The 27054-nt window shown below is 47.1% G+C and overlaps 1 protein-coding gene across 1 annotated transcript in view; it reads left to right on the forward strand.

Annotated features, from left to right (window-relative positions):
* The first annotated feature begins 12254 nt into the window (after positions 1 to 12254).
* LOC138513586 (uncharacterized) overlaps positions 12255 to 27054 on the forward strand; it is a 378986-nt gene continuing 364186 nt past the window's right edge. The window contains exon 1 of the mRNA XM_069628563.1: positions 12255 to 12351. The gene's annotated coding sequence lies outside the window, so the exon portion shown is untranslated. The remainder of the gene's footprint in view (positions 12352 to 27054) is intronic.

Here is a 27054-nt window from a genome sequence, read left to right on the forward strand (position 1 = left end):
GAAAGACCCTCTTATTGATCAAAGGGCATCTAAATGGCTAAAGCTAATGGAATCTAGAACTTTCCTAAACCTCGACCACACTTTCCTCGACTTAAAGAGGCTCCCAACTTGGGAAAGAGCCAACTCTAAATCCACAATAGATCATATCTTCGTCTCTCGGCCACTACTAAACTTGGTAACTTCATTCAATGTGAAAGGAACAGAGGAGAGTGACCATAACCTCCTAGAAACCACCTGGATCTCGGTGGTGCCAAACAAGATCACGATGCCAAATAACATCGATTTAACATCGCAAGGCACAAGATTGAAAATGACGGAAAAAGCTGTAAACTCATTAACAACAGCTTACAAAGACCTCACCTCACGAAACCAGCCGTCACCAGCTGATTACACTCCTCTGTTGACAGGCTTCAGAATCCCACGTGGAAGGAATAGGGAAAACCGTCCACAGCAGAGGCACACATTCGATAAACTAATCCAAGAGAAAAAGAGAGAGTTAAGGAGAACTAAAAGACTCGCTCTGACACTGAACCAACCTTCAGCAGCATCTGCTGTCTCAACAGCCGTAAAAACCTATAAAAACTGGCTGAGAGGCCATCGTCATAACCTTCTCCAGCAAGACGCCGAAAACATCCTCAGGGCAATAAACGGCAACCAGGCCAGAGACTTCTGGACTCTCATTCATTCGGCTACTCCAGGAGCCCCTCCTGACCAACTAAATGGAATCGCGGCCGCGGTATGGGAGGCCCACTTCGAAAACCTATTCAAAGAACCGAAGTTTACGGAGAGTAATACGCTCGAAACCACCTCCGCATGGATTAACATCACCGACCAGGATGACATCCTAACACAGATAAGAAAATTAAAACCGTCTCGCGCACCAGGCCCGGATGGGATAACAAACGTCGACCTCAAAACCCACCCTGAAGCGTGGTCCCATCTTTTGAGTATTATCTTTGCTCGCTGCGCAGCTTCCAGATCAATACCGCCATCATGGACCCGTGCAAACATAGTTCCAATTTTCAAAAAGGGTAACAGAGCCGACCCAACAAACTTCCGCCCTATAGCCCTTTTGGACTCAATAGGTAAACTATTTGGATCCCTCCTCCTGCAACATTTCCTTAGGTGGGCATCCAACGCCCCCTGCCAAGATAACCTCCAAACAGGATTCAAGAAGAACCTGGGTACGAACGCTAACATTCTGATATTGAACACACTGAAAAACAAGATCCTCGAAGGCAAACCTAACCTATACATCACGTTCATTGACCTCACACAGGCCTTCGATAAAGTGAACCGTACTAGATTATGGCAGAAACTAACAAACTGGAAATGCCCAGCCGAGATCTTGAACCCGATCAAATCCTTATACTCAGGCACGTCAATGAGAGTAAGGTTAAATCAACAAGGGGCCCTTTCGGGAGAGATAAAAACATCCAGAAGTGTCAAGCAAGGCTGTCCACTCGCCCCCGCGCTGTTCTGGACTTACCTTGGAGACTTTCAAGACTCCGAAAAACTAATCCGCTCCTTCCCACCAAAACTGGGAGGAGCCCAGATCAGCCGCTTATTGTACGCCGATGACTTGATCCTATTGGACCAGACTCCCTTAGGACTCCAACGACAACTAAACAACCTCCAAAGGTACATGGACGAAAACAACTTAGAAATCAACGAGTCCAAAACCAAAATGATGAGGCTTCAAAAAACATCAAAGAAAGCGGGAAAGATCAATCTTCATCTCGGCGCCACTCAAATTGAAACGGTCAACAGCTTTAAGTACTTGGGAGTTACGTTAGACAGCTCTGCGAAAGACAAATCAATGCAAGAAACCCTCATCGACAAAGTTAAGAACCTATCGATCCAGGGAAAGGCAATCGACCTTAAATTTGGCCGTTACTCTTTAATCCCAGTAAGGGACTTTTACAAAAAGAAGGTGATCCCCACGGTAACCTACGGAGCAGACGCCATGCCCAACCTTCTGGCAGAGCTATGGCCTAAATTGGAAGCGTATTCTGGAGGAAAATCCTTGGTCTCCCGAAATCGACACCGATAGCACCGCTTAGGAGAGAACTCGGTCTCTTATCTCTGGGAACCTTGGTCGCGTTGAACAGTGTCCTACTTTACAGGAAATGCATTATGCCAGGGACCCCATACGCCTATCGCCTGATAAACCAGGAACTCGAAATGAAATCATGCAACTCACTCTTGAAATGGGAATCAAACATGCTTGCCCTCCTACACTCAGCCGAAAGCTGCAAGGGAGAGCTGATAATCAACCCAGTAAAAACTTCCAAAAAAATTAAAGAGTGGGATTGGATCCAAACCACAGAAACAGCAAACAAATACAAACTCATCGGCCTTTCTTTAAGAAACAGGATACATTGCAAACATACCTCAAACTTTTCCCAAGTAGAGCAGCCCGTCTCTACTTCTTGAGAATTCGCCTAAATCTCCTAGAGACAAACGAAATCCTGGCAATTAGAGGTCTATCGAACACAAGTCAATGCCGTTACTGCAAATCCCCTACTGAAAAAGAAACGATTCGTCATCTTCTGCTGAACTGCCCCAAGACTCGAGAAATCCGTCGTATCTACTTGAAGAACCACATCTCCGACTTCTCAGCGTTAGCCGAGGAAAACTGTTGGAACAAGTTGATCGCAGGTGACAAGCCTGGCTGGGCCCTAGCCACGGTAAACATTATGCAAAACATCATCAACTTAAAGCGTCCCTCAAAGGCATAGCCGACCGCTGTTCTCCTGTCGATCTTTCCAAACAAAGGGCTGATACAAGTTAGGCCTCTTTACACCCGATTCTTTTGCCGGCTCAGAGCAGCTTGCCGGGCCGCCCCACGCTCCAACAGCAGTCATTTTCCTCTTCGAGAACCTGCACTTACTTGAACCGGACACTGAATTTGAAACCATCCAAATGGATCTTCAGCCATTTTTGTTTTGTAAAAAATCCGAAGTGATTAAACACAACAAAAAAAAAAAAAAAAAAATCAGACTATTACACACACTCCTTGAAATTTCCTCAATCACACCAATGTGTACAAAATCAGAAACAATACTCTTCAAAGCCTGCTCACCTTTAAACCGAAATCTTATATTGTGGAATACGTGGTAATTTAACACCTGGTTTCAACACAATTTTAACTGGTTCCATTTGTAAAATGCCAACATCATTGTCATTAACTGCCCATAAACATGTTGGAACATGTTGGAACCTTTTCTAAGTCAGGTGGTAAAGGTCCAGACAAAAACAGTGGAACAGGATTTTGTTGGGGCGAAATCGTTAAATGCACTCCATCCGGAGAACAATAAATTACAGCATTCAATTCTTTCAACAAATTTAACCCTAACAAATGTTCGCCACAATTTGTCGTCAAAAGATATGGACATGAATCAGTAAATGGCCCCAGTGCAATCAGTACCGGCTGCGAGACTGGACTAACCACTGGCGTACCGGAAAACCCTGCAGAAATGTTGTTCTGCCCTGACAGAGGAATATCTGGAACACTTCTGTGCTCCCGTATCTATCAAAAATAGATGTTTCCTATTCCCCAACTGCATCTCAACGTAGGGCCCTTTCTGATCGACGGGAATAGGTGCAGGTTCCAGACTCTGCTTCGGGCTGTCCTAGCGGAACAGTATGTCATCAAATGCGAGATCCTCAGCAAAATAAACAGTCGAAGGATTATCAAAAATGTTCCCACTATTGACACTATGTTGCTGAATATCCTGTGAAGATGACTGTTGATTCTGAGTGAACTGATCGTCTACCCATGGCACCATATGTGCTATTTGATTTTTGCTGAAGGACCGGGTACTGTGTTCGCCAATGGCCTTCCTGTCTACAATAGGCACATTGGTTCATGTGTACAGGACAGGTGTTTTGCGTTACTTTGTGGCATAAATTGACCTCTAAACTGCGTATTCCCACCCCTAGTACCTCTAACTATTTGCTGCAACAATACTTTAGTTTTCAAGTCTCCCTTCTTCTTTTCTACCTTCTCTTTTTCGGTATTAACCCTATTATCATAGTACTGAGCCATATGTAATACTTCAGACTGTGATTTCGCTTGCCAAGTGCCCTCGGAAGTCATAATTTGTGATTGGATTTCAAGCAACAATCCACGCTCAAACTTGTCTACAAACAGCCTTTTCCCTGACTCTGTACTTAAGGGCCTCATTACGACCCAGGCGGTAAGTTACCGCCTGGGTCGTACCTTAACCACCATGGCATAAACTACGTTTACGCCATGGTGGTTGGCGGACTTACCGCCCCATTCCGAGGTTGGCGGGGCGGTAAGTCCCCAATCCCCATTTACCCTTCCCCATTCCCATTTTTGCCCCATAGGGCATAATGGGAGTGGGGAAGGCGTTAATTATGCCACCTAAATTATGGTGGCGTAATTAACATCAAGGTCCCTTAGCGCCATGGATTCTAACACCTGCTAAAAGCAGGTGTTAAAACCTCCATGGCGCTAAGGGACCTCGGAATCAGGCGGTAAGGGTCGGTGCTGTTTACGCCGCCGTAAACCCCTTACCGCCTGAGTCGTAATGAGGCCCAAAGTCTTGACCACTGAAATCTGAAAACACTTGTTCAAATCGATTTTTAAAAATCAATAGCGCCTTCAGATTTCCCTTGGATGCAAGCTGTAAGCCTGTCCCAAACTATTCTTCTTTCTGGAACCAAAGTTTTCAATTTAGCTACTATTCTGTCTGGCAACATAAATATCACGTTTGGCGGTTTCTCACCAGCGTTCCTTTCCCCATCTATTCACATCAAGTTAACCCATGTATCACCCATCCCTGCCTGATCATCTACAGTTCTAATCTGTTTCCATAAATCAGCAGGTAGGATCACAGGGAACATCAAATCTATATCACCCAGCGTGAAAACTGATGAATGCAAGACAGATTCAATTTCTTTATAAAATCCTGTTGGATTCTTCCTAATATCTGGAATTGCTCATCTAAGGGTATTCACTTCCAGACTAGAAAATGGGACATGCACAAACTGTGAGACATAGGGCCTCATTATAACTCGCCCGGTATGGAAACAACGGTGGCGGTAAACCCACCGCCACCGTTGTTTCCATGCCAGGCAATCACAACTCCTGCAGTCGGAGGCGTCAAACCCGCCAGGTCTGACCTGGCGGATTTAACACCGCCCACCTGCAGGCGGACGAGGAAACACCAGCACCATCACGAGATGGTGCCGGTGTTTCCATGATCCCCATCCCCATTGAGTCCTACGGGACTCAATGGGAATGGCAATTAACACCATTCTGCCTCCGGAATTGCCGGGACACCGGGGTTGTAATGCCCCGGTTCCGGGAGTCACGGAGGCGGAATGGTAATACGAGTTCGGCTGCAACAAGGCGGTTTTACCGCCTCGGTTACCGCCGGACTCATAATGAGGCCCATAATGTGCTTCAATAGTAGTGGCTGCAGCGCCTGTTGAGGCATTAGCTGGAATTACTTTAGGAAAAAATGTCGGAGGAACCTCCCTCATTGGCAATTGTAAAGTAGGCAATTCTGAATGCTTATTAAGCAACAACTAGAACAGCTGATTCTTCAACCTCTTCTATATATTTCTTAGCCCAGGCATACAATTATTTTTCTAGCTTTAGATACTGTACCACGAGTCACTATTCTTGAATAAGCACTCGCCCCTTCAATCACAGCAAGTGGTGCAGAACCACTTGGAAAAGAAAGTTCAGACAAATCTTGTTCAATAGGTAGTGGAGACACTACCGCTGGTGGTGGAGATGGAATTATGGGAACAGCAACTATCGGCAGGGTGGAGGTGCAGGAGGAGGAATAACAACAGGAAGAGGAGCAACAGCAGGAAGAAGAGGAACAGCAGCAGGAAGAGCAGGAACAACAACAAGAGGAGGTGCAACAGCAGGGGGAGGCACATACGGAGGAGGTGAAGTTACAACATTTCTACGCTAATTTAATAGCTTATTAATCAGTTCATCTGAGGTATGAATATCCTGAGACGGATATATTTTCTGTACTCCAAGTTGAAAAGCCCTATCCATACTTCTAATAGATTCTGACTGTTTCTGTTGATCATACAATAATGCCTTTTCAGGGTTTGACATGTGTCTACGTGCATGTTTTTCTTTACTCTTAAGTTGTTGCATAGCTTCCTTTCTCAAATCTTTAATTACATCAACTGCTGCAGGCCTAGCCTGTTTCTTCAACAATATGGACTCTAAATACTCTATGTGAGCAATTTCAAAACTACCATAGACTGGCCACTGAAGTTCGGGAGCATGTCTAGTTTGTCTGTGCCAAATATCATTAAATACAATACTATTTAGGCCGTACTTACAGTACATTAAACAAGCCGTCGACCCAACGGGTGGCGCCGGTTGGCCTTGTCCCAAAGATTTTCTATCTCTGCGGAATAAAACCCTAAAACAGGAAGACAATTTCCCAGGCATGTCAGATCACTGGTGTTACTTGGCGTTGTTTGTACTTGCAAGTGCAAAACTGCAACCAATATCAGGATTCCTAGGAATCGGGGCATGTCTCACCTGATTTCAAAGATATCAAGGGTCCAATCGGATTACAAAGGATCGATGTGGCTGGCAATTTCATCAAAAATACCCGCCTCGATATGGGGAGCCTTGTCCAGATATCCTCTCGAACCGCTTGCTCACCGTCCAGGGATCGGATCATGCAGTACTGTCGAGGTGTCACGTCTCATACAAATAAGGGCCCCTTTTCACACTCTGATCCTGGTCCGGTAGCCGTGTCCTTGATCAGCGAGGTGACATCAATCTTGAGGGTCCCTATTCGGGCGCCATCTGATAGATCAGGAAGGAATATCGAGGCTTAGTACCATCAAAGATGAAATCTGCCAGTCAGACAATCAAAGTTATAAGTATACCTTTTTTCTGAACAGATACAAATATGAAAGCAGATAGCTATCTGGCTCTCAAGTGCCTCGCAGTGCGTACCAGCAGACACCGTGAGGGGAGAGAGTACTGGACATTAAAAAACTCACAGCATTTATAATTTCTTCCCCAAGCCCAGTTACATTGTCCAGCCCCTCTTCAAGTTACACAGTTGCTAGAGTTCATGTCCAGTTCACATAGCAAATACAGCATTGTTGTTTCCAGATTTAAGACACAATCCTTTACACACGAAATGCAATGATGACAAACTTTGCTTTTCTTGGCCATGTAGACTCTTCCTTGTTCTTGAGCTTTAGTGTAAGTCTAGTTCCAAGAGATGAGCACAAAGGGTTTCTCCAAAAGCACACAGCTTTAGTTGCTTTGCATTGTGTTCCATTGTTTGAATGAAGATGAGGCTTGTAGACACAGATACCACTCTGAATGGCAGTTGATCTTGATTACAAGATCTCTTTGCACTGAACAAACATTCTGCTCTCAGCAGTCTTAATGTTGACACATGCTCAATGTTCATTCTGCTCAGTGGCAGCTGAAAACACAGTTAACCATTTCAGGACATAAAGCAGGGGTTAGAATCAAAATGGCAGACGTTTCTAAAATGGCGGCTTTAGTCAAGTCTATTCAGGGCATTTTTAGATGCGGCTTTCTGTACAATGCAAATGTGCTTAGGCCAATGTTCATAACCAGACGGTAGTATGCGAATATGGTTTAACAGCTCCGGAGCGCCTGCACTCGATCCTCGTTGATTGGCCAGCTCCCTCCATTTCTGGGCCAATCCAAGGGAGTCAGCAGGTGACAGATGGCCCCCTCTTCAAGGCCCACACAAAGGCCCCTGTCTAGCCTGACCAGAGCTGGAGGGAGCACCCTCCCTGAAGCTACTCTGCAACACCCCCAAATTATTCACAGAGACTTGGTCCCCTGCACACTATGACCACGATCCAAATCTTGACTTCAAATTGCCCTGGTGAGCTATATGGATCGCATTGGTCCGCCCACCTTCCTTGGACAATACGACTTCTCAAATTGGTGCCTGCCTAATCTTAAACCTCTAATCTCTGCACCATCTGCACTATGCATCTTGATGTATCATACTGATTGCTTCTCTACTGATCTCTTAATTCCCTGCTCCAAAAAGGAAAAAGAAAATAAATAATGTAAACCTCTTTTCTAATCTTTGGTGTGCATCCAACTGTTCATCCACCATTTTGTACTGCTTGTTAGTGATTTCTGGCATAATTTGAATGTAGGTATGCTTCCAACTGTGCATCCACGATTGTGTACTGCCTTTTAGTGCTTTCTGGCATAATTTGAAATTAGGTGCACGTTCCAATTCCTTTTTGATCCATAAATCTCTGCATTTCCAGGGCGGCTTTGCTAGTGTCTGCCTGGCCGCCTGGTGAGATGCTACTGTTGCATTGTGCTTCTGACGATCTCCCCTGCTATCCTCTGATTTCCCCCACCTGTCTCTGCCCCATGCTGCTCTCTGTTTCCTCTATCTTTTCTAACTGCTTCTCCATCACCTATCCTCCCTCTCTCATGACGACTGGAAGGAAGAAACTAAAAAAGGCATTCCTGAGTTGCAACCCTGGTCTGCCCATCACAGACACCTTCATCAATGTTTCCTCTAGACAGACTATCACTGACATTCTCTTTGCTGTTCCTTCCTCTGACTTATGGACTCCCCATATGGTCTCTGTCCTCTTCCCTTTCTCCTCCTCACCCATTACTGGCGGCACCAAATGGGAAGTGCTCTTGGCTCACTTCGCAACTTCCAAATGCACCATTAATGTCTATCACAATGGCACGATCATGGCCAAGGGCTCTCAGCCCAACTTCCTCCTTCTTGAGAGGCACTGTCCATCTCTCTTCAACTCCCCCCCGCACTCCTGCCACCCCTCCATCCCCCTCCAACCCCTCTCCAGTGGTGGCTTTCCACCCCTGTGCCCCGACTTGCAACTCTTTTAAAGGGGGCAACCAGCTTCACTTAGCTACCCTCAATTCTCGCTCTGCTATCAAACAGTCCCCTGACATCTGTCACCTTCTTGAAGACCTTGACGTCCTTGCTCTCACCGAGACGTGGTTCAAGGCCAACTTTGTCACTGCTTTTGACACTCTTCTCCCCGAGGGCACCTCCCGGCCTGGTGGTGGAGTGGCTTAGACCTTCCCTGAATGGGTTCCTGCCTCCATCATCCCCACTCAAACCTACTCATCCTTCGAAAGCCTAGTCTGCAGGCTGTCTCGTCTACCTTCTCTATTAATCTCTCTACCATCTACAGGCCCCCCAGACTGACCTCCCTCTTCCTCTTTGAATGGGCCGACCTGTCCTCCTCTCTTCTTGCCCCCCCCCAAACGTATCTTCCTTAGGGACTTTAACATCCATCTTGACTCTCCCGATGTGGCCACTGTTCTCTTTCGCAACCTCTGTGACACTCTTTCCCTCACTATCCTTACCTCTGGCCTAACTGACTCTGCCGGACACACCTTGGATGCTCTCATGTCAACAGACATCCCCCTCTCCAACCCTCTTTTTATCCCTCTCTCCTGGTCTGACCACTTTCTCCTCTCTTCCCACATTGACCGCCCATGTCCCCTGATAATGCCTCCTCCTGCACTGCCAATCTCCTTCTCCGTCATTCAAACGATGAAGCGGGTGTCAGTCGCTGCATTTGTCTCTTCCTTCATCCCTCCTCCGCCCCCTTCCATTGACTCTCCTTCGGACTCCGTTCTAGCTAACCTCTACTTTTCTATTTCTAACACCCTGGACATCCTTGCCCCCGTCATTAGGGTCGCATGAAGCCTGCCTACAAATGCAACTCTTGGTATGACTCTGACTTGGCCGCTTTGAAACGCAAGTGCAGAGTTGCAGAGCAGAAATGACAGTCAACTAGCTCATCCACTGACAAACTGGCCAGCCGCCTACTCCAAAGGCAATATTGTCACTCCATTTGCTCCAAGAAGAGGGCTCATATGTTTAAGCCTGCATCTCTGGAGCAACCAATAACACAGCTGAACTCTTTCAAATATGCAAAGAACTTGCCAACCCTGCCGCAGTCTCTTCCTCTCCTCCTCCCTTGCAGGCCCTCTGCTCTGCACTGGCTACCCACTTTTCCTCCAAAACTCTGGACATCCTGTCCTCTCTGTCATCTGCCCCCCCTCTGACTGCCATACTCTCCTCTTTCTCTCCCATTGCACCAGAGAAGATCTCTAGAGTTGTCCGCTCTATGAAAGTCTCCTTTAAACCCTCAAGGACAACATCACCTCTCTTGCCCCAGCCTTGGCTGACCTCTACAACCATTCATTCACTACTGGCTCCTTCCCTCAACCCCTTAAGCACTCTCTTGTGCACCCTCTCCAAAAAAAGCTTTCTGCTGACCTCTCTTGCCCGGCTAACTATCGCCCTATCGCTATCACCCCTTTTTTGCACAACATCATGGAGAAGCTGGTCATCCCCCAACTGACCCTCCATACCGAAGTGGCTGGCTGCCTGCATGACCACAAGTCCGGTTTCAGAGCAATCAGAGGGATGGAAACTGCTCTCCTGAACACCCCTGAAGACCTACTCTCTAACCTGGACTCTAACAGTCCCTCTGTTCTGATCCTCGTGAATCTTTCTTCTGCCTTCAACACAATCAACCACTCCATCCTCCTAAACCGTCTCCATAATACCCTAGGCATCACAGACAGGGCACTGGCATGGCTTACCTCTGTTTTTCAAACAGACCTTCCCAAGTGCATGTGGGTCCTTTACTCTCCTCCACCTCACTCTTTACCTGTGGAGTTCCTCAGGGCTCTATCCTATCACCATGGCTCATACCTGACTGTCTGACTGCTATTCAGGCATGGTGCTCTGCCAATGATCTCAGCCTTAATGCCAGTAGACAGAGATACTTCTCATTGGGATGCCGTCTCCTTTCCCCCCCCCATTTTCTGGCTAGACTCTTTAGGTCCCCTCCCCTCACCCACCTGTGAGGCAAAAAACCTTGGAATCATCTTTGACTCCTCTCTCTCTTTCTCTCCACACATCACAAACTTTGCTGCCAAGGAGTCCAACTTTCAACTCCACCTTCTCAGATGCATTCTACCCTTACTCACATTCCCCCAGAAGCTCAACGTCTCCAGAGCCCTGGTTCTCTATAGGCTGGACTACTGTAACAGCCTCTTTCCTCCCTTCGCCCCTTCAACTAATCCAGAATAGGACTGCAAGACTTATCTTTGACCTCAAGGCCAGTGACCACATCTCTCCAGACCTAAAATCTCTCCACTGGCTTGCGGTGACCGCAAAGATCACATCCAAGAACCACTGCATCATCCACAAGGCTGTCTGGGGCCTGGGACCTCTTAACATCCAGCTTTCCCTCCCTAAATACCTCCTGGCCAGAGTCCTTCGATCCTCTGGCTCCAACTCTCTGCAGGTCAAACGTTTCTCCAAGCAGAGAGTGGGATGTAGATCCCTTTCCGCGGCTGGCCCCTCCCCCTGGAATTGCCCTCCCCCCCCCACACTTGAGCTGGATCTTCTTAAGTTCCACAAAAACTTCTCAAGTCTTTCCTTTTGTCCTCTTCCTTCTCTCTCCCCCTCCTGTGCTAACTCTGAGACTAGGGCCTGGTCCCTTCAGAGTCATACAGGGGCAAGATCACCCCCTACCAGTCCCCCAAGCATCATTTGCCAGCATTTGCCCTTTGGCTCCCTTTCCCAAACTAGCCCAACTTGGTCCTCGCTGTCTACTGCACTCCCCCCCCCTTCCCCCTGGCATTTGCCACCTTGGCCCACCCAGCACTTGCCCGCTCCCCTTCTCTGGGGGCAACCAACCCACTCCTGCACTTCTCCCTCTACTCCCTGCCCCCTTGCACTTACCACCTTGTCAATCACTTGCACGTTAGGATTGTCACATGGCCAAGATAACCCTTTTCGTTGTTCTACTTTATTGATTCCCATGTCCCTCCCCCCCCCCTTCTTGTCTTGTGGCGCCCGGAAACACTTTTGTATAGGCGCAATACAAATGTCCAATGACTAAATAAATAAATAAACACATCTGGGTGCAGAATATCTTGCGACACGGAAACTTTTGGACTAAGAAGTCCGCTAGCAAGCATGCCATCGCTTTGCAGTTAGTCGCGGGCCTTGGAGAGCACAGACAGAAGCTGGGATCTGGTGTCAACTTCGCCCGCTGAGCGGATGCGCAGCAGCAGTGCGGTCTGCCAGCTGCCCCTGTTGCAAGATGTTAATAGTTAAATCTGGGACCGGAGTGCAGGCGGAGTTGTCAGTGTAACGTCAGATTTTGCCAGCAGAACAGTCTGGCGCCACTGTCCTCTCGGGGAGGAGACTGGGAGGAGGGAGCTGCTGCTTCGGCCAGACTGCCATGCGGTGCTTGCAGGACCTGGGCACCGGATGGAGACCATGAGGCTTCAAGAGTCAACCTGAGGTAAGTACTTTACTTCTTCACGTACGAGTGCCTGTCTGCTATCAGCAGGCTCCAGGGTGCCCCCGTGGCACCGGCAGTAGTACACCCGTGCATGAGCCACAGGAGCTATGCTGGTGTTCTGCCTCCAGGGCAGTCAGGGCGGGTAGCGTTCTGCGGATGGCCTGCCTCAAGGGTGCTGGAAACAAGCACTCTTCCGACATGCCATTCTGAAATCATTTATGGCGCAAATCATGTTTAATGAGAATTGAAGGGTGACACTGGATCCTTGATTGTTCGTAAACGTGTATTCATAAGTATTTTTGGCTAAAGCCCGTAATTAATGCTATTATAGAGTTAGCATTTTAGTATGTGTGTGAGTGAATTTATGGTTTTGATCAGGGTCTGGAAAAGATCTGGGGCTAAGCTAATGTCGGGACTCGGGGCTCAGCTAGTCTTTTGGTCGTAGCCCCTGAGCGTCTGCCTGATGCTACAATCCAAAAACCCGGGTCTATAGCCCCGTTATCCGCCCCCCACCCCAACTCGGTTGTCATCGCCTTGGTATGCAAATACCCATGCTCAGCCACATTGTGTGTTCCTATACACACTACGCACAGTCCCATTCTCTGTCACTGCGTTAAAAATAGATTTCCATATTTGTAACGACTTGGGCTACCACTTTTTGCTGTTGTGTTTCTGTGTGTGAGGACACGGACATGCCACATGCGTAAGCCCCGCACCCCACCTCTCTAGGAATATTGATAGCCAATGCGTCCTGTCCGTGTCCTCTACTGACGGCGTCATTTAGAAACCCCGTGGTCCGCATCAGTAACACCCCTCTACCCCTCTTCGAGAGCCGAGCCTGGAAGTGAGAGACTGGGCTGGGAGGCTGGGGGAGGGGCTGTTCTAGGAAGAGGAGTGAGCTGGACGCTTAAAAGTTTGTAAACGGAAAGGCCATCGGCTCTTGGCAACTTGAGCCTCCCCAACCCCCATAGCGCATTCCAGTCACTAGTGGACATATACAGTGGAGCTGCCCCCTTTTGCAGAAGAGCGTCACTCGAATGTGGCGTGCACTTGGCGCATGTAACATCTGTAGGCGCTATACTTTTCCAAGTTTAGTTGCGTTAGGTGTATTTAAAGGTTATCCCGCGACAATACTTAAAATAAACTGTTCAAGAGTTACTCTGGTCTAAAAGCATTGTGATTTATTTAACAGTTCCCCTTTCCCTGGCTATGTCACGTCTTTATCTTTCTGTCGCTTCTAAACAATCAATATTTTGCATGGCGGGACTTGTAGTTCGTTCCCGTTATTGTTGGTGGTCCTTGCCCCACATGAAGTGGGCGGGTGCAGTTGGCAGGCTGTCACCTGAATCCTCCTGGGGCCACACCCACCACAGGAGGACCGCTCTTATGCCGGGGTCTGTTTTATAGCCGTTTACACGCATGTAAAAGGCAATGTCGGAATGAATGTGAGAGGAAGCCCCGGGTCTATTTTTTAGCGGATTTCCTGTTTGTTTACTGTGTACTCTAGTCTCTAGAGGCACAGTCCTTTCCTAAAAGGCAACCTTGTATTTATTAAGCATTTTAAAGTATTTTTTTTAGGATATGTATGATGTGTGGAATGCTTAATGTTCTGTTGATACTGGAGGTACTTGGGTATTTTGAATAGCATTGTGTTGCTACTGAAGAGTTACCATGTTGGTGTTCCTTTGCTTGTACTGTCGCACACATAAATATGATAGTATCAGAAGAGTATTCCCACACACATCAACCTGCACAGAAGCATTACACTGGCACGTTACATGATGCTGTCACCAAGGGAGGGTGAGTGACGGCTAGGAAGTGCGGACATTATTGCACGCCCAGTGCCTTAACCTTTTGGAACAGCAATCACACATGTTGCTGGGAGCGATGTAGTGTACAGCGTGTGGCCTGGGATGGCATGGTTAGCCGAATGACGTCAACGCAGCGGCGTGCCTCAGAAATCGGAGGGGCACTCGCAGGCGAGTCATCAAGCAGTGTGGATGCGTATTTATGCCGCGCACTGCGCGCGCCCCTCACGCCGGCTCCACATGGGGGTTGGAGTGCCGACCACCACTCAACAAGCATCTCCCGAATGTATAATGTAGCGGTGTGCGACTATGGGCCATATATCATACGCAAAAAGTTAACATTTGCAACAAAGCCACCCAGAGACATAACCCCTGCATTTGTCCATTTGCACCCATCGCCAATTAGTAATCTTAGCTCATTCCTTCGCTGTGCCTTGTTACTTACAAGCAATGAATTGGCATGAGACAGTAGTTTCAAATGGCAAACTTGGCCGCAGTTTTATTTACACAGCAAAAATAATCATTGTACACATTTCGTGAACTCCAGTCTGTAAGTGTGGCGCTTGCTCCGTGCCCGACCTCACATGCTTCCCCCTATACCTTTGTATAGTTTCCATAGTAGGCCCAACTCTCCCAACCCTTTGTGCCTGAGCCTATCTTGCCCATGCAGGTGTCCGTGGGTTGGGAGAGCGCTGTTTCTTTTTTGGGGGAAGCTGAGCCTTTGTTGTTACCACCAGCCGCCCCTGCCATTAAGCTCCCAAGAGGCGCTGGTCCGGAAGAGCGAAGACCCATTCCGGTTTCCTTCTGGCTCATCCGGAGTCTATCTTTTGTGCTTGGTCGCCCAAACACCGCCTTATACCAGCCTGACCGTCCTGTGACAGCGACGTCCAGGTGTTACCCCCTTATCTTTCCTTTCGTGGGGTGGGTGGAAAACAAAATCCTTCCTTACGGCGGGTATGCAGGGTCCTACTGCAGGTGCTGGATGCATCCTGCTGTAGGACCCTGCTCGTTATAAAGGGGCTTACCCCGCCCCTTTCCTTTGTTTGCCCTTTCGCGGGCTTCGGGCAGCTTTTGGCGCCGTTCTGCCCCCGAACCCTCCCCTTCCCCAGGGGGAGGGGAAAAGGTTAGAGGAGGACCCTGCAGCGGTTACCATGCTGCCTCCTCCATTTTTGTTTGTTTGTCCTTTCCGTCGTCAGTGGTAGATTTGGACCCAGACCCGGGTATTCCCGAACTACACATGCCAACACCCCAGCAAAGCCAGCTTGCATGTCCCCCTCTCCTACTAAAGCCACCCCTTTTCCTTACGTTCTGCCAGTGCGCCTGGAAGCCATGCAAATGAGAGAGGTCTGTGAGTTTAAGTCCCAGTTACGCGGAAGTTAGATTTGCGGTAAGCTATCCACCAGCCCCGTTTCCCACCAGCAGGAAATGGGAGGCTACATACTTGAGTTTGACGCGTGCATTCTTTTTGTAGCTAAAGAACGAAGAGAAACACTGTAGCAATGTTGTGGGATGAGCCTGTGGTCACACAGGCCAGCCGATCATTGCTGGGGGCACCCAGTACATACAAATAGTGCTGTGGTCACACCGCAGGGATCACCCAGGCAGTAGCAGGGATCACTGGATTGCTGCGAGCTCACAGCTGGACACCAGTTGCCAGTGGCTCCCAGCCTAGCAACTGTGCTGTGGTCACACAGCAGGACAGTGAGCGACCTGGGGGCTTCCAGGTTACACATGCTGATATGGGTGTCTCCAGATCAACAGGACAGTGGTGTCAGAGTCAGCCATCAGGCCAGGGACATCATTTTGCCAAAATGCCAGGGGAGCGGAAGTTACATCACATGCCCCTTGACCTCTGATATGACCACCCCCTCCCCAAGTGCGGCAGAGGTGCTGCTAGGCACCCCCTCACTCCCGACCCCAGTCAGACCCTTACCTACGAGTCCAAAAACTGGTAACTGCAAATAATATAAGACAAGACCAACAGACACAGGTTAAATAATAAACAAAAGTTTATTCGCTTCAAGCGGACCCAGGTTCATCTACAACAAAGTACAGTCACAGTGAAGTGAGCGATTTACAACAAGATCTCTTTGCCTTTTATACATATCGGACCTCATTATGACTCCGGCGACAGCCGTGCCGGTAAAAACGGCACGGCTGCCGCCAGAGTAATTTCTTTCCAAGCGCCCAGCAATGGGGACTTACCGGGGCACTATAGCCCCAGCAGTCCGGGTAATTTCCCATTGCCGGGCACCAGAAAAAATTACTCCCCCATTCCCATTCGAGTCCCATTGGACTCGGTGGAAATAGGGAGGACGGATGCACCGGCACCATTAATGAATGGTGCCGGTGCATCCGTCAAGGTCTGCGAGCGGGTGCCGTTCCACTCACCAGGTCAGACCTGGCTGAAAGGCACCCGCTCGCTAAACTCGGAGTATGCCGGTCCTGTAACAACGATGCCTGTAGCTTACCCGCACCGTTGTTACCGGACTGGCATACTTATAATGAGGCCCATTGACTTGCTGAGGTTGTCATTTCTCAGATAGTTTATGGTTTCTTGCAATGGATAGAATTTTCTGTGAAAACATCCATAAACATACATTTCTCATCAGTATCGTATTTGCATACTTTAACATTCCCAGGGTTCAGGCTGTTCCCAGCGTCAGAACACGTTTCCACTCAACTAATCGATGTTTGTCCGACCAAAGGTCACTATGCATCTGTAGTTTATTTAGGATACCCCATTCCTGATATGCACAGAACATCTCCTGCGTTGTTAATCATTGGCACATATATTTTGAGACCCACGCAATTAGCTGTGAGAGACGGGGAAGGCATATATTATCTCCTATCTCACTTGGACCTGGCTGTTCAAGGTCCAAGGCTCAACAAACAATGAGCTAAGCATTTACGAGCAACAACATGGTTTTCAGCATGCTTATGCCACGAACATACTTCTTTTAAGCAGAGGAAATAGGAGACCAAAAATTGTGTATGTCTGTGGACGAAACAGAGGTTTTAGGCTAACTTAAAATGGATGCAGTTTCACAAACCTTCCTTTTAGTATAAACTAAACTATTTTGTTCAAATGTCGTCAGAGTCATGTATATGAATTTCCATACATTTCTGTATCTCCATGTCCTGCATAATGAGTGCAGTAGTCACACTTACAGGGGGGCAGAGTTCAGGCTGCAGTTTTTCCAGAGCCCTACAACAACTATTACATAGCATGAACCCCAAAACGTATAGACACTGTATGCAGCAGCAGCAGAATAAAAAAAACCCAACAAATATTGAAAGTGGAGAGAATATTTTCCAACCCCAGGCTGTAAACAGTTTCCAAGCCCACGTGCCAATCTCCTCCTTCACCCCTATCACACTTGAAGAAGTTACCAGAGTTGTCCGCTCCATGAAGGCCTCCTCTAAGCATGTTTCCCTGTGCTCATCCAGCGCCATCAAGGATTACATTGGCTCTCTTGCCCCGGCTCTCACTGATTTCTGCAATCACTCATTCCTCAAAGGATTTTTCCCCTCCTCCCTTAAACACTCCTTTGTGTGCCAACTCCTGTAAAAACCCTCATAAAATCCTACCTGCCCAGGCAAATACCACCCTATTTCCATCACCCCCTTCCTGGGGAAACTGCTGGGGAACTTAGTTTTGCCCCAACAAAACTCGCACACTGAACTTGTCGGCGGTCTCCACAACCATTAATCTGGATTCCGAGAACCCAGAGGCATGGAAACTGCTCTTCTAAATACCCGTGAAGAACTGCTCTCATCTGTTCACTACAACTCCCCTGCTGTCCTCATCCTTCTCGATCTCTCCTCTGCCTTTGACACAGTCAACCATTCCATCCTCATACAAAGGCTCCATGATACCCTTGGTATCTCGGAACGGCACTGGACTGGCTGACATCCTTCCTTAATGACCGCTCTTCCCAAGTCATCCTGGGCACCTTCTCCTCTCCTATTTCCCTCTCCACCTGTGGTGTCCACCAGGGTTCGATCCTATCCCGCTGGCTTTTTAATATCAACCTTGTTCTGCTTGTAAGCCTCATCTCCTCCTTCTCTTCCAACTTCCAGTGTTATGCAGGCGACACTTAGCTCTTTTTCAAACTCCCTGCCGACCCGCTTACTCCCTCCATCATCCCTGACTGCTTACCTGCCATACAGTCCTGGTGCACCGCTAATGATCTCTGCCTCAAAGCCTGTAAAACTGAGATCCTTCCCATTGGGACCACTGCTTCCTCCTTCTTCAGTTCACTCTGGCCTTCCTCTTTGGGCTCTCCCCCTGCGTCCTCTTCTGAAGCCAGAAACCTTGGTGTCGTCTTCGACTCCTCCCTCTCCTTCCTCCCTCACACTCAGGACACTGCCAAGAAGTCCCACTTTCAGCTCTTCCTTCTCAAATGAATTCTCCCCTTTCTCATTTTCCCCCAGAGGCTCAATGTGAGCAAAGCCCTGGTTCTCTCTAGGCTTGACTATTGCAATAGCATCCTGCTGAATCTACCATCTTCCACTTTGTGACCCCTCCAGCTTATCCAGAATAGGGCAGCAAGACTTATCCTTGGCCTTAAGCCCAGGAACCGCATCTCTCCTGTACTAAAATCTGTTCACCGGCTTCCGGTGGTTGGAGCACGGATTACATCAAAATCCCCCTGCATCATCCACAAGGTGGCCTGGGCCCAGGGACCACACTATGTTCAACTTTACCTTACTAAATACTCCCCCTCTAGACCACTATGCTCCACTGGCTCTAACTCTCTGTGCGTATAGCGTTTTGATAAACAGAGGGCCCCTTAAAACTCTCCTCTTCACCTCCTCCTTCCCTTCTTCTTTCCCCTGCTAATCTAACAGTTGCTGTGTTTCGGTGTCCTGGGCCCTTATGCATCCTCGGGGCCCTGACCTCCCTCACCCAATCGGCCCAGCTCGTGTCCATCTGCGCTTTCACCTACACCAACTGCCATTTGTCTCACACTTACACACCTCGTGGCTCCAGGCTGTGTAGCACTCAACATTCCCAGCACTTCATCTGTGACTCACCCATGAGCTCAGACCCCCACAGCACTGACCCGGTCCCTTCTTCCTTGCTGCACTTGAACGTTCTGAATACTCACAAGGCATAGTAGGTTCAACCCCCAACCCCCACTTTTCTTATTTGCTGGTGTTTTAATGTATTAATGTATTTCCCAGCCCCCCCACCCCTGCTCCCTCCCTTGCCCTGTGGGCGCTTTGAAACATTTTCTTATTGTATAAGTGCCTAAAAAGTAAATGATAAGTAAATAAACTACCTTTGTTAATGTGAATTTCGGACCCCAATGTGTGTAACCTCTTAATATCCTGAAACACAGTGGGCGGGAGGATAGCTCAGGGGTAACGCGCTCGCCGTGGAAGCAAGGTGACCTGGAGCCACACAGGTTCGATCCCCGGGTCCACACTTAGAAACCTCTGGGTATTAAGCACGTTATAAATATACAATTACAATTACCAACATGGTGTCTAGTACCATCCTATTTTGAAGTGCAACCAGCCTAATAGCTCTCTGTTCTAATGTCACATTGAATAGTATATCCGTCGTCTCATCAATTGTTCTTTCTAACACTCGGGCCAACCTTCTAATGTCTCGGGAGTTTATCACCGGGCCCCAAAAGGGAACTATTGCTTTTGACAATATCCTAATATTTGGCCAGTTGTATAGTCATCGATCTCCCTCCTAGAACAGTGTTTTAATATTTCTAAAGTTGATGTCAAGTAAACCCCTGGTAACAGTATCCGTAAGTAACATGTTCCTTTCCAATCTTTGGGTAACCATGGATATGCTTGCTTCCCACAAAGTAAATTGATCCCCTAATCTACAAGGGCCTTGTTTTGTTCACCAAAACTGCAGTATTCATACATTTGTCATATGCACCCATGTAACTAGAACCTTCCTTATGTAGACAAAATGGTACTGTGATAGGATTATTGTTATTTGTGTTTGCTGGAGGAGTTGCTTCCCTATTCCCTGCTGGCAACATTTGAAACAATATAATTGATTGGTATGGTCTAGAATTCCAGTGGGAGCGTTTGGTAGAGACCGTGTTGGTAGTGCTCCTGTTTGTGTAAACAGAGCATCCCAAAGGTAGTAGCACCTGCTGATCAAATTTATTTATGTTGGTCCCATCAAAGGTACATGTGCTACTGTCATTCCATCTACAAAAAAACATGGCCCTGAAGGATGCATAACAAGCAGTGGACAATGGGAGATATCTCACAAGCTCGAGTTACAGCGATTATTTCTGCTCCGTGGGCAGACTTGTGGGGAATTCTACTTTCAACAGCTTTGACCAAGGTGGTGATTGCATAGGCAGCAATAGAAGTACCGTCCGGAAGTTTAAAACAACAGCCCTCAAAATATATTTCCCAATCCGGGGATGGCAAGGGTGTGTCAATTAAATCAATTCTTCCTTTTGTGTCTTGCTCGGTGATGTAGATACAATCATGATTGGTGTCATTGGTACTGTCCTCGTCTAGAGGAGGTAAAAGTTCGGCCGGATTTAAAGAATTGCTTCTCTTAATTTGTATGTGGGGTGCAAATAGAATGAGCCTGTATCTCATGAGCCGAGCAGATGTGAGATGCTGAGTTTGCACTATATTCAGTAGTACATGTACCGAGTGAGGTACCATTATGGTTAAGGAGTGACCCAAAACCATGCCTTCACTTTGCTTTACAGAAGCGGCGGCGGCGGCGCCAGCCACGGCCTTGAGACATTTCGGCAAAGCGCATGCAACAGGGTCCAACGTAGAGGAAAAATAACCACATGGTCTATTCTTTCCTCCATGTTTCTGTGTTAACACTGCCAAAGCACATCCATATCCATCCTTCTCATGCACAAACAACACAAACTCCTAGGTATAATTTGGTGTGCGCAATACTGGAGCAGAACATAAAGTTGCCCTTAGGCTAGCAAATGCTTCTTGGCACATATCATCCCAAGATAAAGGCAAAACTGTGTCTTTCTGTGTCAATTGTAATACTCGCTTGATAATTAAGGAAACATTTGAATCTATTGCCTGCAAGAAGATGCCATTCCTATAAAAGCCCTAACCTCTTTCTGAGTGTTTGGTACCGCCATGTCAGGGATAGTTTGTACCCTTTCAGGTGCAAGGTGCCCACCCTCCTTTGACCGGAGGTAACCTAAGTAGGCGATCTTCTGTTGACAGTACTGGAACTTTTTCAAAGATGCCTTATATCCGTTGTCAGCTAAATGTTTTAACAACAATATAGTACCCTCCCGACAAGTGCGTTCTGAATTTGCAGCGATAAGAAAATCATCTATGTATTGTATTTGCATACAAGACAAAGGTAATTCTAGTGTATCTAGTTGTTTCTTGAGACCCCTACTGTAAATGCTAGGGCTTTCTGTTTACCCCTGTGGTATCCTGCTGAAAGTAAATGAATGTCCCCCAGGAGTAAAGGCAAACAAATACCTGCTATTTGGGTGTATGGGTATGCTAAAGAATGCGTTTTTCAGATCGATAACCGAAAAATGAGCAGCCTGGGCAGGGATAATCATTAGAATGGTAGTGATGTCAGGAACAATGGGAAACTGGGGCGAAACAACTTTATTAATAACTCTTAAGTGAATTACGAAACAGTAGGGTAATGCATTTTCACCCTTCCTGATGTACAAGGTCAGAGACAATAGTTTTAAGTGCTTGCTCTTCTTCAACCGAAACTTTATATTGGAGGAATATGAGGCAATGTGGCACCGGCCTTTAAAACAGTGTGCACTGGTTCAACATCTAAAATTCCAACATCATTGTCATTGATTGCCCACAGATGTGTAGGTACTTGGTGCAGCTCACTGGGCAAAGGCAAAGCCATACATTGGGAGGTGTACTTCCGCTGGGGGGGGGGAATTGTTAAGTAAACTCCACTAGGATAGCAATAAATTACTGCATGTAAATTCTTCAATAAGTTCAGTCCCAGCAGATTTTCACCACAGTTGGTGGTTAACAGAAAGGGACACGAGTCAGTCAAGCTCCTAGAGAAATGGGCACAGGTTGAGGGACCGGGCTTATAACTGGAGTACCAGAAAACCCCACTGATACATTTTGTTGCCCTGACAGTGGGATTTGGAACCGTTAAGTTATCAATGGAGCATTTCTGAGCTTCTGTTTCTACTAGAAAGGTGGTCGCCCTATCCCCAACTTTAATTTTTACGTAGGGTCCCTTCTGGTCTACGGAGATAGGAGTAGGTCCCAGATCCTGCTTCGGGCTGTCCTCGTGAAATAATATATCGTCAGATGTATGCGTGCCATTGCTAGATGCTCTTGGCTTTCTACCTGATATTCCATTCACGTTCTGCTGGAGGATCAGGCACTGTGCCCTCCAACAGCCTTCTTGTTTACAATAGGCACACTGGTTTATAGTCACAATTCCCGTGTGCAGGTTAAACTGTCCTAAGTGCTGGGCAAACCCTTCTCTGGGTCCCCTAGTTACTTGTTGCAAGAGCACTCTAGCCTTTAGGTCCACCTTTTTCTTTTCTACCCTCTCCTTCTCATTATTTACCCTGTTCTCATAACACTGAGCAGTATGTAAAATTTCAGACAGGGCTTTGGTTTGCCATGCACTTTCCGACGCTGTGATCTGACACTGAATGTCAGGCAAAAGTGTGCACACAAATTTATCAACAGTCTTTCCCCTGGTTCAGTACTCAAATCCTGTCCACTGTAATCAGAAAATATCAACTTAAATCTATTAAAGATTTCCCTTGCATGCAGGCAGCTAATTTGTCCCAGTTAATCTTTTTCTGGGGTACCAATATTTTAAGTTTGGTAAGAATGCAATTAGGTAGTGCAAGTATCGTCCACGATGGACTCTCTCCCGCCTTACTTTCCATGTCTGTGTTCATGAGATCGGCCCATGTACCACCCAGTCCTTCAATATCACCTATGTTTCTGATCTGTTTCCATAAATCGGGAGGTAAAACAACCGAAAATAAATAATTCTCTGTCTTTTAAGTTAAATATTGAAGAAAGCAAAGTTGATTGCACTTCTATATAGAAGACTGTAGGATTCTTCCTAATATCGGGGATGGATTGTTTAAGGGAATCTATCTCTGGCCAGGAGAAAGGGACGAATACGAATTGCTCGAGATAACTCTCCTCAGTAATAACTGCAGGATCGTCCGCATTCGCTCCTGGTACCTCTTTATCTGGTATGTGACTAGGGGGTACTTCCCTCATTGGTAACTGTAAGGTCGGGTTATCGAGTATGTTATTTAAAAGTACAGCCAAATCAAAAGCTAATGAAGTGGGTGGAATGTTTTCTGCAAAGGTGTGTTTATATTTATAATATCTCCTGAGCAACATAATTTCCTTTTAAGACATTTGTCCTGCAACTAGTCCACTATTATCTGTAACACTTTTTTCTGAATTGATGAGGAATATTGGACAAAAGTGTAATGGATCGCTATATGGGAGAGAGAGAGATATGAAATCCACCTGAGAGCATCCCTAGTGATGATGCGCATTTCCTCGGTATCTATAATGTGTATGATTAAAGTGCTTTTTTGGACATAGGATGCAGTTAGTGTGGGAGCAGCGTTTCGATCTAGCTTGGATTGGTGTAGCTGGTCCAGTTGTCATTTAAAGGAAAATAATTTCAAAGTGCGTTTGTGTATTTTTAGTGGTGTATCTCTGGTACAGGCCAGATCATTCAAATCCTGCAAATTCTGTGGGGCCACAGTGTCGGTAAGATCGGCCCAAATCTGGACCAGGTATTATCCCATTTCTTCTAGCAGCACTTTCTGTTCAGGGATGCTTTCATGATCACTTAGAGAGCTGGATGCTGCTGCTTCTTCGCCCTGCCGTATATATGTTTCTGCACATTTTTTTCAATGCTATTCTTTGGTCAGTGGGTACTGCACTAGGAGTCACAGCTCTCTGGTTACTGAGGGAATGGTGGTATTCCAGTAGAGGAGTGTTGGAAGTGGCAGGAGATGTTGGTGGCAAGGTTTTAGGTGATTCTGGTGTGGGAGGGGATGCGGCCCAGGAGTCAGGGCTTGTGTTGGGAGCTAGTGGCTGTGATTGGGCTGGTGGAAGCAGTGGCAGAACATAGGGAGGGGGTGGAGCTGCTGTAGGAGGTGCTTGTCTCTCACTTAGTAGTTTGTCTATTAACTTATCAGACGTAAGCAAGTCCTTTGACGGGTATATTTTATGTACATCTAGCTGGAAGTTCCTGTCCATGGCCCTAATAGGCTCTTCCTGTTCTGCTGGACATGTGCTAAGACCTTTTCTGCTTAGGTAATATGCCTACAAGCTTATTTTTCTCAACTTTGAGGCATTGGGTGGCTTCTTTGCACCAATCCGCACCACTTGAAAAGCGCAGTCCTAGCATTTTTTTATTTAATAATACTGACTCCAAATGCTGTATTCTTGTCCGTTCAAACAAAGCATCTTGTGGCCACTGCAAATTTGTTACATGGCTGGTCTGGCATTGCCGATTACTGTTAAAAACTATTGCTCCTAAACCATATTTAATATACATTTCATAGGCGGCGGAACCCTCAGGTGGGGCAGGCTGACCATATTCTAAAGCAGTGAGTTGTTTTCAATTTCAGCAAAGTGCTGCCGAACAAGTGGGCATCTTACTAAAACCAGGCATTTCTTAACTCAAAAACGGTCTCTCACCTGGCAAATATTTTGCACATTATTTTCGTGTGCAACCATTTTGAAACAAACTCATCTAATTCCAATCAAAAGCAATCCCCCATCAAACGAACTCCGTGGCTGGTGGTCTTCAAAAGAGCGAAAACACTGTCGCAGCTATGGTTTGGGACCCTCGCCAGGATGATCACTGGGTGAAGAGGCAGACGCGGATCACGAGTAGAAGCTGCAAGAAACCCAGCCTCAGTTTAGCAGGGATCCCGGTACTCACTGGTCCCAATGTCCGTTAACTCTGCCCTCAAAACAATGGATCATCCTCGAAAGGGCCCCACGTCCCGGGTGCCAATTTGTAAGACCAAGCATTTATGCAACAAGGTGGTTTTCAGCATTCTTATGTGTCGAACATAGTTCTTTTAAGCAGAGAAAATAGGCAACCCAAAATGGAGTCTGTCTGTGGACAAAATGGAGGGCTTAGGCTAACTTAAAATGGATGTGGTTTCACATAACCACAGTACTCTTCAACTCCTGGCTATATGACTCTCTCGTTCCCCTAACCCCTTCCAAGTCCGCTCCATTACACAAAAGACCTAGCAGCAAATGGTTCACCCCCATCTGAAGACTCTAAAATCCCATAACCGCTCCCTTGAGCGCAAATGGCGAGCTTCCAGAACCCTGTAAAGCAAATCGGTACTCGCCAACCACCACAGAAATTACAATTCAGGGATCCAAAAGGCCAAAACAGCCTATTATAATAAAATAATTCTGAACTGCCGTAGCAGCAGCGAAGAGTTCCACAGAATCATCACAGAATTCCCGAACCTGTACGAACCCGCTCTGCAACGCAGCCCCAACTGCTTTCTCGCAAAGGCTCTGCAACTCCCTGTCTGAACACTTCCACAAAATAGCCCTATACTGGACAGCTACACTCGACGCCAAACTCTCTATCCTATCCACCTGGCTCTACTAGATCCAACCGCCCCTCTGACCCCCGAGAACCCTTCTTTCTGCTCTTTCAACCCTATCTCGAACAAGGAGCTTGTGAAACAACTATTCGTCAGCCGACCCTCTGGCTCCCCCCTTCGGCCCTTGTCTCCCTGTCTCATCAAAGAAATCTTCACCTCCACCTGTGCAGGAGAATTTGCAAGGTCCATTCTTAACGACTCCCTTACCTCTGTCAACTTCCCAGAATCCTTCAAACCTGCGCATGTCAAACCTCTTCTTAAAAAAGCATCCCTCAACCCTCTCCTCCTAATGAACTACAGACCCATCTCCAACACCGATTCCTGGCAAAACTCATGGACAGCACTGTATGCTTACAGCTCAATGATTTTGTGGAATTTAACAATCTCCTAGGCCCCGCGCAATTCGGTTTCCAACTATGCCACGGAACAGGAACCACGCTGATCTCTATCTGGGACAAGCTCAACATGACAGTAGATTCAAAGGGATGAGCAGCACATATTCTTCTTGACCTTTCTACAGCGTTTGACACCATTGACCACATGATCCACCTTGACAGGCTGCACTCCCTAGGAATATGAGATTCAGCACTCACCTGGATCGCCTCATTCCTCACTAATAGACAGCAAATCACCCATCTCCCCACTTTTCTCTCCTCTGCACACCCAGTAAACACTGGAGTACTCCAAAGCGCCTGCCTCTTTACCCTTCTCTTTAACCTTTACATGAGCCCCCCCTGTCTAGGATCATCCTCTCACACACCCTCACCTGCTATAACAATCCCCACCTCCAATTCAACAAGGATCAGAGTCTGCCTCTCTGTATTACACACAGCGAAGACTACATGGTTTTCTGGAAGGTACTCAAAACCTGGATCTTTGCCTAAAAACACGTAAGGGAATGCTGTGAACGCTCGGCCAACAAATGGCGTGGTATCCCGCTCAATACAGACCTTTTTCATAGACTCTGAGGCCAGATGATATCTACCCCAATATCTGGAGCCTTTGCTCCAGACTTGAAACCTGAATCGTAGTAGCACCCATGTACATGATGGAATTGAATCATTGCCCTCTTCCGCCAGGAATACTGTACGTTCTGAGGCCTAGAGATATCTATCTCCAATATCTGGACTGATTGTTCTAAACTCGTAACCTAAGCACTAATAGCACTCATGAGCTTGATCAACACCATGCAATTATGCACTAAGCTATCAGACCAAGAAATGCACATGCTTGCTAATCCTACTCATCTGGTAATCGAAGAGCAGTACTAGATACGGAGGGGC

This window comes from Ambystoma mexicanum, chromosome 12 (genome assembly GCF_040938575.1).
Source record: "Ambystoma mexicanum isolate Mex_15411 chromosome 12, UKY_AmexF1_1, whole genome shotgun sequence".
NCBI lineage: Eukaryota > Metazoa > Chordata > Amphibia > Caudata > Ambystomatidae > Ambystoma > Ambystoma mexicanum.